General features: G+C 44.8%; 1 long non-coding RNA gene across 2 annotated transcripts in view; it reads left to right on the top strand.

The window, feature by feature from the left end:
• Positions 1 to 10,846, top strand: part of LOC128594492 (uncharacterized) — a 38,273-nt gene extending 27,427 nt beyond the window's left edge. Inside the window, exons 2-4 of one of the 2 annotated variants that reach the window (XR_008382576.1) lie at positions 8,471 to 8,667; positions 9,599 to 9,695; positions 10,431 to 10,846. This is a non-coding gene — a long non-coding RNA (uncharacterized LOC128594492). Of the gene's footprint in view, positions 1 to 8,317; positions 8,668 to 9,598; positions 9,696 to 10,430 lie in introns of those variants that run through there. The other variant, XR_008382575.1, reaches the window with a different exon arrangement.
• Positions 10,847 to 17,968: the final 7,122 nt, after the last annotated feature.

Genomic DNA, 17,968 nt, shown 5'->3' with positions numbered 1-17,968 from the left:
GATTATAAATCCTGTAGAACCTCTGTAAGTTGACCACCCAAGGGACTGTAACAAGCTATTCAACATACAGAGGTGGTCAACATAAGGAGTTAGGCCTATTGTACTGATACATACACACTGTACTTTCTTATACACCTTTTATTAGAGAATATCATATGAAATGATACATAATCAATATGGTATCATGTGAAATCAATGCATTTACTGTTTTCTTATGGTTTAATCATTCCTTCTGAAAAAATAGTCAGTCTTAGTCTTTTTCTTCTTCATATTACAAACATAAGTGGAGAAACCACTCTCAGTGCTGGCTATCCCCACTCAGCATACCTGGGCATTTTTCCACCGCAAATGGCTTCAATTGCATTGGAGTCTCTGCAATTTCTGTGTCATCCTCACTTGCTTCTTCCACTTCAAAAGCTGCTTCATACGCTCTTATGCTGGTCTGTACTTTTGTCAGTATTGCTTGGAAAATTGCTTCTGGGTCAGGATCATTACAGGTTGCCACCTTTTCATCCATTGCAGCAAAATCTTCAGAACCTCCTCCTTTAGACTCTGCCAGAGCAGATGGACTCACTCATTTGGCCAAAACATGGCGCTCTTGGGTTGTGACAAATCCAACTTTCTTGAAAGACTTCTCTATTATATCTGGCTGAACTTTATTCCAAGCAAAGGACAGCATTTAGAGCATTAACTGATAGCAGAAAGTGAAGTTACTTTCACAGGCAGACCACAGGTTTTTGTTTTAGTAATGACCCACTGCAGAAGCTGGGCTCAGTAGTGCATTTTAAATGTTCTGATGATGGCTCGGTCAAGAGGTTGGATTTGTGAGGCAGAAATTTCAGTGTCACGTTTCTGAGATGATTCACTGTGAGTGGCCAGGACAGTTGTCACTGTCAGTAGAATAGACCATTTCTTCTTCGTTTCTAGGTTGATACCCCATACCCACTCCTCAAATAGGGCACCAGCTGACCATGTGAATTTGTTTGATCTCCAAGTGATGAGGAGAACCCACTGAGCCCTCTGAACAGCCCACTGCCTTTTCCTTCATTTGGCAGACAGACCGGAGGCTGGGTGGAGCCCCTCCCTCCCATCATGTTATGCTCTGAGCAAGCGGCTTCACCCCTCTGAGCTTCAGTCTCCTGGTGTGTAAAATGGAAGTGACAATGGTACTTCCACAGTGTTTTCAGAACTTACTGAAAAAACAAGTGCTCAGCACCCAGGAGGCCCTCAGCAATGGGGGGTATTCTTTTAAAGTGCATCTAACTCTGCCCATCCCACCCTGTCAGCCCAGGTGAGACCCCTGCCTGGTTTACACAGAAGCCCAGCCCGGCCAGCTGTTCGGGGGCTTAGCCGACAGAATGGCTAAGGCCACAGCCAAAACCAGCAAGATACAAGCGCTGCTATCTTGGATAAGTCACTGTCCCTTTCTGGGCCTCAGTTTCTCCATCTGGGGAAGACGGGTGCCATTCTGCAACAGCTCCAAGGGGCAGCAATGACCAGTACATTTATGGAGCACTTGCTGTGTGCTCTGTGCTTTGCCTACTTCCCAACCACCCCATGGGGCCACCAGCGTTATCAACAGCCCCATCGTATAGGGAGTAAGGCTCAGAGAGGGGGAGCCATGTCCACAGTCACACAGCTAAAAGCAGTGTTGTAAGGCTGTCCTGTCTGAGCAGCTTGGTTCCCTCGTGGCACTGGGCTAACTTTGGAGGGGCTTCCATTCTCCCAGCCTTCCTCCGCCTTTCCACCATCCATGGGGGGCTCCCCTGGAGGAACAGTTGCTGCTGGCCCCCACCAAGCTCGGTGCAGAAGGCCATGAAAGGGTTGCTTCTCTGCCTGCACCTCATCAGGTGAGATGGACAAGCACAGGGGAGGAGTCAGTCTGCGTGGGCAGGGCATTCCAGGAGCCTGTGCTGGCTCTCCAGGCCTGTGGCCGACAGCCACAGGAAGGGAGACAGCTCTTTCAGCAATCTTTACCCCTACTGTGTGCCTAATTCTGAGGGAGGCCTTAGGATTGGGGTGGAAGAAATGGGGCACATTGCTATGCACAGTGATTATGAATGGCATTTTATACCTCAGAGAGTGCAAGAGGGGTATGTCCAGATTTAGCTTTGCTGAATTCTGCCTTACTGAAGTCCCCCAATGCCTGTCCATTTCACAGACCCTGGTGGCCACCTCAAGCAAGCATGCCTGAATCGCCACTCATTGATTCCAGTCACCTTATGAACTTTCTAATGGCCATTGGCACGTCCCCCACTTTAATGCAATCCTTACATTAGTGAATTCCCCAGGGCCATGTCCTACTTGGGCAACCTGCTAATAAGCCAAATTTCCAGTGCCCTTTTGCCTGACCATACAGCTGGAACATTGGCCACAACTCATGACTCAGTAAAAACTCAACCATAGGGGCAAACGTCATGAAATTGAGCCCACCGAATGGGTTACTTCTGCTTTCTTTGGTCAGAGAGTGGCAGTCTTCCAAACAGGAAACTTCACATTCACCTTGGAACTGATGTGCAAAAGCCAAGCAGCTCTTTTTTGTTTATAAGGCCCTGTCCAAGTGGTAATAAAATCAAGCAGCTTCTAAGGTGGGTTCAGTCAGCTCCAGGGAGAAGAATCTTGCTGCTTATGAACTTGCTGAGAAACTCTTTTCTCCTTTAGTGTGTTCCTGTTCTCATTTTATTGTGAAACTCAATAAAATTGTGAGCCTTGCTCTCCATATTAAAGAGTTTATCTGACATTGTCTAAGATGTCATGGGAACCTACTTCAGGCTTCAAGATTATGTCCTTTAGTCATACGGACAGTTTCAATTGATGTCGATAGAAAGTTAGTAATTGCCCTTCCAAAGGACATTTTCTACTCCGTGGTCCCAGAAATTGTCACTGGAAGGGGCCCATAGGATCTGTGCCTGTGTTCCAGGCTACATTCCATGTAGGGCTGTAATGCAGAGAATTTGCTTATACCAACAGCATTCAAGCTTCTATTCTATATCTTGTGGGCTCAGGCATTCTGTCCCCCCGGGAATAGCCTGCTTTGTATTTGCATTATCACTGGGATTGTTCCACAGTGAGATGTGGGTCTTGAATAAGACCAAACATTTTTCTACTTTAAGACATTCAAGCCTACCCTCTCCTCTTTCCCCTTCTTCTTGGACTATAGTTGGATTATAGCTTTCATATGAAAGCTATAAATTGGTTTCATATTAGGGCTGTGTACATTGGATACTTTTTCTTCCATTCTTGAGATACTGTGCGGGGGAAGGATGGGTGGAGGGAGGGGAATCAGTGGGAACACAACTACGGTGCATTTCACAAGGGTACATGTTAAATTTACTAAGTGTAGAGTATAAATATCTTAACACAATAAGTAAGAAAATGTGGTGAAGGCTATGTTAATCAGTTTGATGAAAATATTTCAAATAGTATATAAAACCAGCATGTTGTACCCCATAATAGCATTAATGTATACAGCTATGATTCAATAAAAAAAAAAAAAGACATTCAAGCCCAGAGCGACTGGCCCTAAATTAATCTTACCATCCGTTTCCATAAGAACTCTTTAGGAAGATGGCAATTCTGATTCACAACGTGAGACAATTATTTTGCCCTGTACTCCCTCAATAGTCTCTTGGCTTTTCTCCCCCTAACCCCACAAAGACTCCTTTCTTTGTGACCAAGGATCTTAGAGGTACTATCTATTGTCCCAACATAATTTTTCCTTTGGGAAAAATTGAAGCATCTTTGAAGCTAGTGGCCATAGCTCAGGTGGACCAAAATATGAGCTTTGCCTGGCCATCAAGATCTGACCTCACACTCTCTTTTAAAATTATATTTTAGTTATTACAGGTAGCAGTAATGGAAGGATTCTGTGTTTTACTTTTACGTATTATTTTATATCTCCCTATGCATCTAGTGAACAAATTTTCTGGAAGTTAAATCTATCATCTCTAAATTCCATTGGTAACTTTTTTTTTTAAATTAAAACATTTTAAGGATGTATAAATGTTTTAGGTTACATAAATCCCTTTTTTAATATTTGAGTCACAGTTAAAGGTATGCCCATCACTCAGAGGGTTCATAATACCCATTAGGCAGGTTTTTGACCTGCCCTCCTTCCCACTTCCCTCGTTGATTTCCACTGAATTTTACTCTCCTTTATGTGTGTGCCCATTGGTTAGTTCCAATTTAATAGTGAATACATGTGGTATTTCTTTTTTCATTCTTGAGATGCTTCACTTGGAGAATGGTCTCCAGTTGCACTCAGATTATTGTAAAAGGTATGAATTAATATTTTTTATTGCTGAGTAGTATTCTATGGTATACATATACCACATTTTATTAATATACTCAGACTGATGGACACTTGAGTTGATTCTACATCTTTGCAATTGTGAATTGTGCTGCAATAAACATTTGAGTGAGATGTCTTTTGGCGAAAAGTCCTCTTTTCCTTTGAGTAAATACCCAATAGCATGATTGCTGGATTGAATGGTAGGTCTATTTCTAGTTGTTTGAGGAATCGCCATACAGTTTTCCATTAGAGGATGTGCTAATTTGCAGTCCCACCTACAATGTGTATGTGTTCCTTTCTCTCTGCATCCACGTCAGCATCTACTGGTTTTGGACTTTTTAATAAAAGCCATTCTCATCAGGATAAGCTGAAATCTCATTGTGATTCTAATTTCATTTCCTTGATGATTAGTGATGTTGAGCATTTTTTTCTTTTTTGTTTTTTGCCATTTGTCTTTCTTCTTTTGAGAAGCTTCTATTCATGTCTTTGCCCTCTTTTTGATAGGGTTGTTTGTTTTTTCTTGCTGACTTGCTTGAGTTCTTTGTAAATTTTTGTTTATGAACACTTTATTGGCTCATGTAGCTTCTTCCATTCTGTAGGTTGTCTATTTGCTCTGTTGATTGTTTCCTTAGCTGTGCAGAAGCATTTTAGTTTAATCAAATTCCATTTATTAATTTTAATTGTTGCCAAGATTGCTATTGGTATATTTTTCATAAATTCTTTGCCTAGGCTGATATTGAAAAGAGTTTTCTCTACCTTGTCCTCTAGAATTCTTACAGTTTCTTTCCTTAAATGATCTGAATCTTTTAGCCATCCTGAATTAATTTTTGTGAGTAGTGAGAGATGGGCTTCCTATTTCATTCTTTTGCATGTGGCTATCCAGTTTTCCTAGCAGCATTTATTGAATAGGCCTTCTTTCCCCCATCGTATGCTGTTGTCTGCTTGGTAAAAGACCAGTTAGTTTATTGTAACTAGATAACTGGTAACTTTTAGCTTTGGAATTGGTTGCAACATAGCTGCTGTTCTATACCATGCATGACCTTGTGGCCACCCAGGAATCAAAGAATGCTCATTCCACAGCCTTTCATCCTTTCTATTCCTAAACCATGTGTTTCAATGAGTCAAAGTTGTTCCAGAAAATCCCACATCTGTGACACGAAGTCATTTATCCCCCCTCCCAGCTGGATGCTATTACAGCACATTATGACATTTTTGCTACCAGCCACCCAGAGTTAGCATTAGATACCACAAGATAAGGGCAATGTTATCCACACTGATCTTAAATCAGACACCAGATGCAATTTGGGGTCCCTTAGGCAGCCCAAATGTCAAAAAGAGTGACCCTGTATTTGGGGGTTCCCATACCCCTCAGTTTCTGTAGTTTGCTAGATATAATTCATAGAACCGAGGAAAATTATAATTCATAAAATTACAATTTTACCACAATCTCACACATAGGTGAGATCTGGTAGGGTCCTGAACTCAGAGCTTTCATGCCCTAACCTTGTCGAGTCATAGGATAGATAATTCCTTCACAGCCATCAGTTATTCACAAACCTGGGAGTTCCACTGAGCTTTGGGTTCAGAGTTTTTATTGGAGTTTCATCATGTAGGCATGACTAATTCAAACATTGTCCACATGACTGAAGCCAGTCTCTTGCCCCTCCCTCTTCTTGGAGGTCAGTGTGGCCCAAAGTTACCATCCTCTGTTCATGTGGTTGGTCTTTTATTGTCACCCAGAAAGTATCTAGGGGATCACATTGAATTTCCTTGTTAATATAAAAAGAAATGCTGTTATACAGGAAATTAAAGGATTTTTGAATCTCCATGATAACAGCTGGAGACAGAGACCAAATATATCCTTACTTATGCCACAGTAAGTATATCAAAATAGATCAAATTGTATACTTTAAATATGTGCAGTTTGTTGTATGCCAAGAATTTTTTTTATAAACAAGAAAGAAATAGTTTTGCCATATAGAAAAATGGTCCTGAGGTTCTAAATGGACAAATTGTGTCTTGGGATTCCTTTTACGAGTCAAATAATTTAATAATAAATCTCAATTATGAGGGGCTTTTATGTTCCCGTCTCAGAATTTCGATTGATCAAATAAAAGAATCCTTAATCCTTAAATGAATCCAGATAATCTTTATTTGAATTATGAAAAAAGAGGGCTTGAGAATGTGTATGAATTACACAGAGTTGCACACCCAGTGAGTGGGGAAGCAGGCACCACAGATTAACCTCATCGATTCCTCATTGGCAGGAATCTGGTGTCCCTTTTCATTACATGTACCCAGAGCTTTTTTCATTACATGAAACCTCAGATTTAATCTTCACCTATCTCAAAAGCAAGGAGTGCTGGGCAGGGATCCTTCCTTCTGAAGTGAGCCCCCAGTGGAGCCATATGCCACACTCAGTTCTAGTCAGTAGATAAGGAAGAAGGAACCTCCTGGCAGAGTTGGGGCAATTTCAGACCAACTGTCCCAATTGATGCCCAATATTCCATTTCAGACAGTGTTGCTGAAAATAGGAAATTACATTTCCACATGGAAAATATGTCTCCCATGCCTTTACCAACTCTGGTTGCTGTGTACTGGGGCCATCACTTTGCAAAGAAATGAGAGGGCTTCTTCTGGGTCTGAGTGTCAGGGTGAACACGTGGCTCCCTTCCTAAAAGGTGGGCATGGTTCATTGTGTACTGCAAGTAAAGATAAATTCACCCATGGGTGACAGAAAAGCCCCCAATCAAGTCCCCGTTGAACCTGCCAGTTAATGTAGGTTTTTGGTTCCTCAGAACACCTTTGCAAACTAAAGTATTTGTTCAAGAAAACATACATATAAAGTGAGGAAAATTATGGCTTGAGGACCCCTTTGAACCTTGAATAGCTGTGTGAAATACTTTGTATTTCCATAGAATTTGATTACCCTGGAGTTGTGAATTTTTTCCCTCAACAAAACAAAAAGGACAGCTCTGTTGAAAAGTGTCATCCGTCTCTCACCACCATAAACGTGCTTCTCATCAATAGACTGTCCTAGAAGTCCTTAATCACTAGACAGCAGTTTCCCAGTGGTACTTGAGGGGGAGCCAGATGTCAGTGACTAAATATTAAAATTAGTGAGATGAAGACAAAGGGCTCTAGGAATCCAGAAACACCGCCTAGTGGATTCCATGGGAGGAAGCAGGCTCAGGACCATGAGCTGGACCTTAAAAGGAAAAGACAAAGATGGACAGAAGGAAGTCACAGGAGCACCCAGGCCACGTGAGGGTGACATGAACTTGGGAGGAAGACGACTTCAGGGTTGTAAGTTCAAGCGAAGCTGTGTGGCCTTATCACCTGAGTCCAGCCGCAGGCCAGCCCTCCTGTGCGTTTTTTGCTCCTTCCAAGTGAGGATGATTAGTTGCCATGGCCAGAATGAGCACCTCACGGACATCTCTGAGATGTCTCAGGGGCTTCTTTCTTGTCTTGTCATCTTCTCCATCTACTATGACACACCAGGCCCTTTCTGTAGTGGAAGGTGTTGAGAGGCAGAGAATAGGAGTCAGGCTCCAGTCCTCTGACCCAAACTGGAAAGACATAGGTCAGCATGGATGGACTGAGGGTCAGGCCAGATGAAGTGAGTTCCCCAGATGCCTGTTGTCCCAGGGGCTGGGACAAAAGAGGCCAATTTCTATTATTTATCTGCTTCTAGAAGCTGCTTTACAACCAGTCCTTGGGTAGACACTATTATCCAAGGATTATCTGGCCCAGAAACGCCTTCCAAATGAAGGCAGAGTGTCACCACCCAGCCACAGCAGCTGCCACAAAGGTGGTATGAGGATGGAAGAGCAGGGCAAGCCCCTTGAGGGCCTGGTGGAGGAGCCTTTATTGGCCGGTCAGTAACTGTCACCACACAGGTCAGATGAGGAGGTCCCATCTATTGTGAAGGTAATATCTTCTTTCTTCCAGTAGTAAGTAGTCTTTTTTTTTTTTTTTTTGTAAGTAGTCCTTCTTAAAAAGGAATTTTGTATTTGCCAATGAAAATAGACTTCAGAAATCTTTCATGAAAATATCCTGTCTTTACATAAGCATCCTCTATGCTTTATATTTTGGGGCCATTGCCTCCGCCACTATTTTCTAACATCACCGAGGGAAAAAAGACCCCTGATCCCCTAAGTCTTCTTTCTCTAATTTCAGGTGGACCCAAGAACAAAGGAAAACTATGTGTTTTCTGGGATTGCTCCCTCGCTGAGGAAAAATCTAAGTGAGGAGAAAGTGAGACACTCTTGGTTGCTTCTGTCTGGACAGCCACCCTGGTTCCAGCTTCCTGCTGGAGACAAGGACTGGGGGTGTGGTGCAAGAAACAGATGGTCTACTGAATAACTGAATGTCAGGTAAAGTCTCTGGAAGCAACTGTGCCATTTGGATGGCCTGGGTTTGTTTGCATGAGGGTTGGAAGTTATCCAGGAGTAAGTCTATGTGTACTGATTATGGGTGTATCTGTGAGTGTATATATTTCCTCAGGAGATTTGTACTTATTTGCACAGCACAGTCCAAGTGTCACTTTTCTAAAAACTAAATCCCAGTACCACTGTGTGCTTTACATAAAACAACTTCACGCATTCCCCTGTCCTCCAGCACAGATACAAGAGAAGGTTTGAATAATACCTGCACTCTTGAGATAGAGACGGTGTAGAGATGACTGGCCCAAGCTGTCACCCTAAGAAGTGGCAAACAAACGCAAATTCAGGCCTAGATTCCAATGTTGATGCTCTGGGACACTGACTGAATTCATCACAATCATCCACAGGGTACCCTGTCCACATGCCATGGAATTCCATGTGCGCACCTAGAATTACTACAGCCAACAGAGATCCCAAACACCGTCCATCATTATAAAGTGGCCTCAGAAGTCACAGGATAGCTACAGGTACATTTTACAGCAAACTTCACCACAGTCGTTAATGTGAAACACACATAGAAAGGTCTCAGGATTCTAGTCAGCTCACAGATTCTGAGAGGTGGGAGGCTCCACACAGGATGGTGAAGGTCAACATCTGTCAGTGCTGAGGTCAATTCCTCAAGACTTGACCTAAAGCACAGAAGGGGAGGGAGGTATGTGTGATAACCACAAGCCCTAGAGGGCACCAGTCCATTAGTACACATGCCTACAAGGGACAGTGCCAAATAAGAACTCAAAGGCCAACTCACTTGTTAGCGGGGAGTCCTGATATCACCCTAGAGGGAAATGTCCCAGAGAGCTGGGTTAGAGAGAGTCAGCACTCATCACATGCTGAACCCCACACCACACTGTCCTTCTGTCAGAGGCTTGTGGGAGTGTGAGCGGAAGCTGATCCATGGAAGGGAAGACTGGGAGGAGAAATACCACGGGACCGCTGTGATATTGATCTGCAAATGGTAGGTAGAAGAAGTCAGCATTTTCAAATATTTTTTTGTTTAATTATCTTTACAACAGAGGTTTGCCAGGTAAATATCATTAAAAATTTTGCCTGGTTGTTTACATGGATGGAGTTGGGACATATTCTTCTTAGTAAAGTATCTCAAGAATGGAAGAAAAAGTATCCAATGTACTCAGCCCTACTATGAAAGCTATAACCCAGTTACAACCTAAGAATAGGGGGAAGGGGGAAAGGGAGGAGAGGGAGGGAGTAGGTGGGCAAAGGGAGGGGGATTGGTGGGATTACACCTGTGGTGCACCCTGCAAGGGCATATGTGAAACTTAGTAGATGTGGAATGTAAATGTCTTAGCACAGTAACGGAGAGGGTGCCTGGAAGGCTATGTTAACCAGTGTGATGAAAATGTGTCGAATGGTCTATGAAACCAGTGTATGGTGCCCCACGATTACATTAATGTGCACAACTATGATTTAGTTGTTTAAAAAAAAAAATTTTTTTTTTGCCTGGAATTGAATTCAGTCTCCCAATACATGTTTCTCGGTTAAAGTAAAAAGTCTTCTGAGAAAGGATGATCTGTGAATATATTGTAGCTGAGAAAGAAATGATCTTGGAAGGTATCAGTAAAGTAGTGGCAATTCACTTTGGCCTCCTGGTGGGCAGGAGGAGTTCCGAGACTCTGCCATTGAATCACAGGATGCATGGTAGTGTTTACTTTCTTTGTGGTTTTCCCATCAGGTAGGTGGTCTGCAGCTAGACAGCCAAAGGCTCTGTTTCTCATGTCTTGCTTGTTCCTCCCGTGTGCCTTTCCCCTTATCCCATGTCTACATCAAGCAATGCCTCCGAATAGCTCATGACCAACACCTGCAAGGTACTGACAGTCACTCTGTGCCACCTAGCTCCAACTGGGGACCCGTAGGCAAGCTTGCTGATACCAGAGCAGAAGGGGACATGCCATCACATAGCAAAGTGAAACCACCTGTCTGTTGGAACTGGAATTTTGCTGTTTTGACTTTATTTTCACAAGTGAAATTAAATGCAAAAATCTCAACATGGATATTACAGCTGTCTTATACATCTTCCTTGGTGGGGGAAATTTCTACTGAGAGTATATTACCAGCTGAGACCTGATTCCAGACATCATTTGAAAAGAAAAATAATAGCATCAGTTACAGTGCTGCAGGTTTTTTTGTTTTGTTTTGTTTTGTTTTGTTTTTTTCCCCTCAGCAGATTTTTTTTTCTTCTGTTTTAGAAAAAAGTTTTTGTCATTTCCAACCAAAGTGGGACCCAAGAGGTACAGCCTCTGGGAGAAACTGCGGCCTTTTGGCTTGAGTAGCTTTGCTTTGTTCTTGCTTTGGGTTTCCTTCCCTTGCCCACTATTTCCCTATTCCCCATCAATATTCTAATGTCACCAAGTGAAAAAAAAAAAAAAAAAAAAAGCCTCGTGTAAGCAGAACAGAGCATGGCCCAATGCCCATGGTAATTTTTTTTTCTATAATTATGAGTGGTCTCATGAATCAGGGAAAATGGAATGTATTCTGGAATCACTCCCTTGCTGATGAATAATCTAGATGATAAGAAAGCTGGCGCTATCTTGATGGCTTTCCTGTGGAAAGGAATGGGGATTACAGTTTCTTGCTCTGAAGGAGGATTGGGGGTTGGATGATAGAAACTGACTTTGCAGATAAAGGACTGTAGTTGTATTCAGTAGTCCCTGGAGTCAACTGTGTTCTCTATAGGGGATGTGGGGTTGTGTGGATAGGGTGGATGGAGTATGTCTGTGTGTGAATCCACGGGGCATGATTTAGCATGCGTGCTTGTGTGTGTGTGTGTGTGTGTGTTTTGGTATGTTTATGCGTTTCCTTAGACATATGTTCCCCCAGTTATCAGTGTCTACATTCTCAGTTTAAAATTCCAGTCATCACTCTAGTATCATAGGAGGTTTTACAGAATTGGAAGTTTTTCGTGTCTGTGCTTCACTGCACCCTGCGTGTATCTCAACTAACCTGTGGGGAAAACAAAACCTAATTTACACCTAGGAAAATGTTCCTGTGGTCCTAAAAACATCAGATTGTGTTTCAGAATCCTTGGTAATGAACGTGTCAGCCACAGCTTCATTTAGAGATAAATCTCACTTCTTTATACACCTTGCTATTTCCATGATCATGCTATTTGAGCAGCCATGGTGTGTCACTCTGGACACCTCCCTTTTTCATAAGCCTTTTTAGGAGAGGCTTCAGGCTTAGTTTGCTACATCCTATCTACAGCCTGGAGAATGGGACAGCTCTATTCTTTGCATTTAGACCCCAGTATAGCCTCTTGCTGTTCCCAGTTCTTTTAGGAAAAATGAAAAGGAGACGCTTAAGGCAGAGTTGGCAGCGGGAAAATCATCCCAACTTTCTCCACTGAGGTCTGATATTTATCTTCAGTTAATGTGGCCCCAAACAGGAAATACCATGCTTTTGTCTCCCAGCATGGAGCCTAGTCTAGTCATGGTATCTCTAGGAGGGTGAAGGGTGGGCTGTACATTGTAGGGTGGGGAAAGGGGAACTTAGTGTGGGGCAGGACAACCTCCAGAATGTTCTTGTTGTACCTACCAATTGAAATAGGTTCAGGTTTGCTTTTGAAGGTTTTTGCAAAAAAGAAAAAAAAAAAAGTCAAAACTTTTAGTCACTATGAACATACAATGAACCAAATTATGGCTTGCGTTTCTTTTTGGAGAGTCCATTCTGTAGAAATACATTATATTTTTATAGGATTAGATTGCCCTGAGGATGTCTATCTTCTTTTCCCCACAAAACAGCACCAACAGAGAAAGCTTGATTTTTAAATGTCCAAATCCTAATGTGATTCCTTTTGAGAAGCCTGTTGTCCGGCTGCTCCTCCTCACCCTACATGGCCAGCAGGAATCCCGGAGGACACGTGTGAAGGGGCTGTTGGCAAAGCTGCTCACAGTGGCTCTCACAGTCCCACTTGCCTCATCTCCTGAAATGAATCAGGCCCAGGATAGATCCCCTGAGCAGCAGGGACAGAGGTCACTGCTATTCTCAGACCAGCACTGCTCTGGTCCCCTCCCTCTGAGCAGGCCCTAGGCCGTTCCCTGTACTCAGGCCTGCCAGGTCCCCTGGCCTCCAAGTCCTCTGACTCAGTGCAAACTGACAGCTTCCCTTTATTTGTGTGGCAACAACTGCTTACCTTACTTGCAAACTAAGGGAATTTAGATACCTCACTTTTTGTAAAAGTGGGTTCGTCCTCATTTATTAGAGAAGTTATGGGTTTGTTGTGATGGTCAAATATTTCCTCACTCTGCCTCACCCCAAAGTTCAGGACAGGAAAGCCTCCTTGACATAGCACCTCCTTAAGTTGTAGGTCCCAAAACAAATGTGGGCCCATGACAGGTGCTCCCTGGGTTTTGACTGATAAGTGAATTTATCAATTGATTGATTAGGGTGAGTGGCAGTATATCCTGGCACTTGCAGCCAATGTTCCCACCCTACAGAAAAAACAATGGTGGAGAGACATAGAAAAGGGCGGGCAATGCCAGGCACAGGGGGCCATGAAGACAGTGGCTACCTCTGGAAGGACCAGGGTGACACAAGTGTGCCTTCCTGGCTATAGTTAAAGAATGAAGCTGGATAAGGGGCCCTGGAGATCCACAACCCATTACTCACTGCAGAGGTGAAGTAATGAGGTTCTGAGACAGAACTACAGAGATGAGGAAGACTTGGGTTGTGTCATTGGCGTATAAGATGCCAGGAGTAGTAGGGCTCAAGTTTACTTTCTTTTCCCAAGGCCACCTAGTAACCGTCACTGCTCTGGTACATGCGGAGGCAGGCTTTTTACATGAGGAGTAGGACATCAATCGGTACACAATTTGTTTCCCATTTTCATCTCTTCCTATTCTATTTCCTATACATCAACTCCTCTTGGAGGCTCTTCGCCATTCCCTCTTTCCCTCTTTTCATGACTCTTCATCCTAAAGGATCTGGTCTCATCAGGCAGTTGATGTACTTGCATCTTTAATACCTATAATATCTTCCTGCATCCCGAGGAGCCCGCTGAGTCCCACACTTTCCCCCTCCCCAAAGGCCCCTACCGATCCCCCCTCTCTGGGCCACCCAGGGGTCCCTGGCCCATCTGTGCTGCACACTCCAGGTGAACCGACACCTGGCAAGGCCGTGATGTGCAGGGCTCAGCCTGGGCCTCAGCGGAGCTGCAGCTGACACAGGGTTGGGAAGCTTGAATTAGACACACGGCCCCTGGCCAGGGACCAGCCCACCACTTGTCCTCCCCAAGTCAGCTAATGCTGCTCCAGCTATTTTGTCTGTGAATTGTATGTATTTAGAATCATTTTTAGAGAAACTCTGCATTTAATCCTGAACTTTGTCCCCTCAAATGATATCTATTCCAGTAGTCCTTAAAAATATTTTTTTGAAATATAAAGTAAAATGCATTTGCAGAACAGCACAAAAACATCTTAATAAGTTATGATGAGATAATCACTCTAGTGACCATCCCCCGGGTCACACCCTCTCATATTTCCCTCATTTAGTCTTAGTTGTACAAGTGACTACAAATTTAGGACCCATGATATGTCATACATCATTGTCTTTCTAGGTACCTTCTTATCTGAAGTTTATTTCTCTGCAAGAGATTCACACCTCTCCCATGTCCAAAATCTTGGAAATAGGAATAAAACCCTAACTTGATTCCATTTAAGAGCTCCACGTCCAGATGCACCTGGTCACCCTCTAAGGCCAACAGGAACTCCGAGGCTGTGTGTGAAGGGCTGCTGGGCGGGCTGCTGGGCTTGCTGCCCTCATTGGCTCTCACAGTCCCACTGGCCTCATTGCCTGGAATCAACCAGACCCCAGGAATGTTCCCTTGGGCAACAGCAACAGATGACCCGGCTCCTTTCAGAGGCACTGCTCCAGCCAGACAGTGCTGCCCTGCTCCCCCACCCTCTAGTCAGGCCCCAGCCTCTTCCCTGTGCTCAGGCCTCCCAGGCCCCCTGCCTTCCCAACCCTTTGCAGTCCTCTACGGCTCCAGGCAAACTTTGGAAGGTCCCTTTATGTGTGTGCCCCAAATCCACCTGCTGTGGAATCCCCGTTGCCTCACTTGCAGTGAATTTGGACAAGTTGCTTTACCTCTCCTTTTATATCCATCCTCTCTAAGAGGCTAGAAAAATTAATGGGGTTGTTGTGAGGATTAAATATTTCCCGAGTCCCTAAGAACATCCCAGGCACATGACAGTAACTGGACACGTGGATTTGGCTGTCTTTCTCTTCTACAGAACTCAACACAACCCCAGCACCATGCAGGGTGCTTGCCTGTTTGCATGGAGTAGATAATTCATCCATGGACTGATTGGACAGGGTGGCCTTATATCCAGAGTCATTTTTCCAATATCCCCGTGTTGGAGAACAGTAGCATTGGTGACTGACAAGGAGAAAGGAAATGAATAGGAACTAGGAGACAGAAATGAGAAGTCAATAGTGAGAGGAGAAGAAAAGATGGGGCATCCATGTCTTGCACAGGGAGACGAGGGGACGGTGGCTGCCTCTAGGAGGAACAAGACAAGGCAGCCACTCCTGCCTCATCTCAGTTGCAGCATTTGAGAGTGGGAAGGGGCCCGTGCAGATCCCAGATCCATCTGCTCATTGCAGAGGGGAGGCTTTGGAGGCCCTGGGAGAGAAGTGTGCAGATGAGGGCAGAATGGGGCCCAAGGCGAGGTGTTCTCCTGCCAGAAAATGGGGCCCCAAGTTCTCACCCCATCCCTCCATCTCTCCCTTCTCCTTTCCCAAGGCCACCCTGTCACACCATTGCAATTGTACATGCAGAAGGTTACTTTGCAGATTCTGAGGACACTGACAGAGAAACAGCATTCTGCCTGTAACTTATCACCTCTTTTGTGTCTTTTCCTACTTCCTGATTCTTAATCATAAGCCCCTCTGTGTAGGCTCTCCCCAGTCTCTCTTTCCCTCCTTTCGTGATGGGCATCCTGAAGGTCAGGTCTTATCCAGGCAGTGGATCCTTGGGCCTTCACTCTCTCTAAGTCTCTCTCCAGGCTCCTCCCCTCTTTCTTGGCATCACCCTGGTTTCTACTCCGCAGGCTGCAGCTGTGACCCTTGGCCAGCAGCCCTGGATGTTCCAGGCAGGGAGCTGGGCTGGGGAGGGGATCTGGGCCCTCCCTGCTGGAGGGGCCTCTGGCAAGTCTGTGTCTGCTCTGGGCCCTCCCCTGACAGGGCTGTCCCCGCACGGGGGCCCTCTGGGCAGGTGCAATTATTCCTTTTCCTCCAGATGCCAAGATATTCTTTAGTCCTATATCCAGGAGGAGAAATGGAGGACAGAAAATGGAGCAGAAGAGAGCGAGAAACCTGAGTGTGGAGCAGGCACCAGGAGGAGGGGAAGGAAGACAAGTGCACATGTCAGCAATGAGTCTGATTCTGTTGTTGGCCCAGCAGGAAAACCAGCATGTCTGAGGATAGCACCGGAGGGGCTGGTCTGGTGTGACTTTGCATATCTATGAAAGGGAGCTAAGACCCAGGCAGGCAAATGAAGGCTACCCTGAGGACATCCTACAAGAGAATGGACACTCACAGCTTAGAAGTCCCTAAGTCTGCTTGGCTAAGACCCCAGCAGGCTGCTTTAATCAAGGGAGTGGCTATGGGTGCCGGTAGGGACACCTTGTCTAAGACTTCCTGGGGGGGGGTCTCATCGCCTTCCTGTGGACAGAACCACTGGAGTTCATCAACGTCTGCCTCTGCAGGATCCAGCCCTGCCTTCCCAACACTCTAAAGGCATTAGAAACCCCCACCCCCCGTTAATTGTGAGGAGACATTGGGGCTGATCCTGACTTCCCCCTGTTTTGAGGCACCCAGGGCCCTTGTCATATAAGCAAGCAGCCCACGCAGCCCAACTGTGCCTGCCTGTGGAGGTTCTGGCACCAAGTGGGGGACACCCCAGTGTCCAAGACCATCTGGGATATGCCCAAGCCCTTAGGGGGTCCCCAGCCTCTGTGGAGCACCATGTTTCAAGATGAGCTTCTATATATTTTTCACATATACATAAAAATCAAAGAAAATATACACATACACACACACAAAATGATTTCATCAATGCTTTCTTGAGATATGTTAAGTTGATAGAATTTCACGTTACTTGTGTTTGTTTTAGAACTCAAATTTATCAATAAAGGTAATTGCTTTAAAATAGCAATGTTTTCTGTGTCCTTCCCATAAAATTTACTTTTTATTAGCATTCTTTTAATTGAAAGACATAGGGGAGGTGTGGCAGTGGCGTTAGAGGGAATAACGATAATTAGCAACAGAAGCAAAGAGCTCCGGGAAGCAGTTCTTATTTCCCCTGCAAGTCTCCTAATTGTGCAGGCTGAATCGTGTTGAGGGTCTGGATGTACTCTTGCACCGCTGTGTCATCAGACCTCCTGCTCCTCACAGGGCCAGGTGGAGGGGACTCTGCCTTTTCATCCTGGGATCCTACAGAGCTCCCCTTTCCTTTGCATCTGTTTCACCATCCAGAGGACCTGTCACCTGAAGGCTTCCCAAGTCACTGCCTGGGCTAATTTTCTCCAATAGGATGTTTATAGACACTCTGTCGACACACAGCACCCTCATCAGAGAGCAGAAAACAGACCTCAGTACCCCATGGACTAGACTCCCTATCACCTCTTCATCCTGCACACCCACCCACCCCAAGGAGCTTCTCCTCCCTCTCTGCCTCCCCAGTGATCCCTGTGCCTGTGTCTGTGTTGTACATTCCCACAACGGGACACGGGAAGGTGACGACATATACATCCCATCCTGGCCCTGTGGGGACCCAGAGTCACAAATTTGGGGAAGATTAAATCAGAAAGGAGTCTGCTGCCTTCCCCCGGCAGGAGCTAGTTTAGTGACAGGACCTGAGCCCAGTCCAGAAGGCACCCGGCCCTTGCTCTCGGCCACTGTGCTCTGTGTCTTTCTGTATTATGTCCTCTTGAGAGTAATTTCCCCACACAATCAGTCCCTTAAATACATTAAAGTGCACACCATGCCGCAGGGTTCCTCTTTCGACTCCTGTGGCAAGTGATGAACAGAAGAGTGACCTGGGGAAAGATTATTAACACCTTCCCATGGTCTTCTGCCAACAAGATGTCAACAGGCATCTCTATTTTGAATGTATTGGGCAGGATCTTGCCTCAAAGTTATGATTAAAAAAAAAATCACGAAGGATTTGAATACAGAAAAGTGTTTGTATTCAAGGGAATCCACTGTCCTTTCCCAG

The sequence above is a fragment of the Nycticebus coucang genome, chromosome 9 (assembly GCF_027406575.1).
Source record: "Nycticebus coucang isolate mNycCou1 chromosome 9, mNycCou1.pri, whole genome shotgun sequence".
Lineage (NCBI taxonomy): Eukaryota > Metazoa > Chordata > Mammalia > Primates > Lorisidae > Nycticebus > Nycticebus coucang.
The sequence above is the reverse complement of the archived record's forward strand: the minus strand, read 5'-3'. Positions and strand labels throughout refer to the sequence as shown.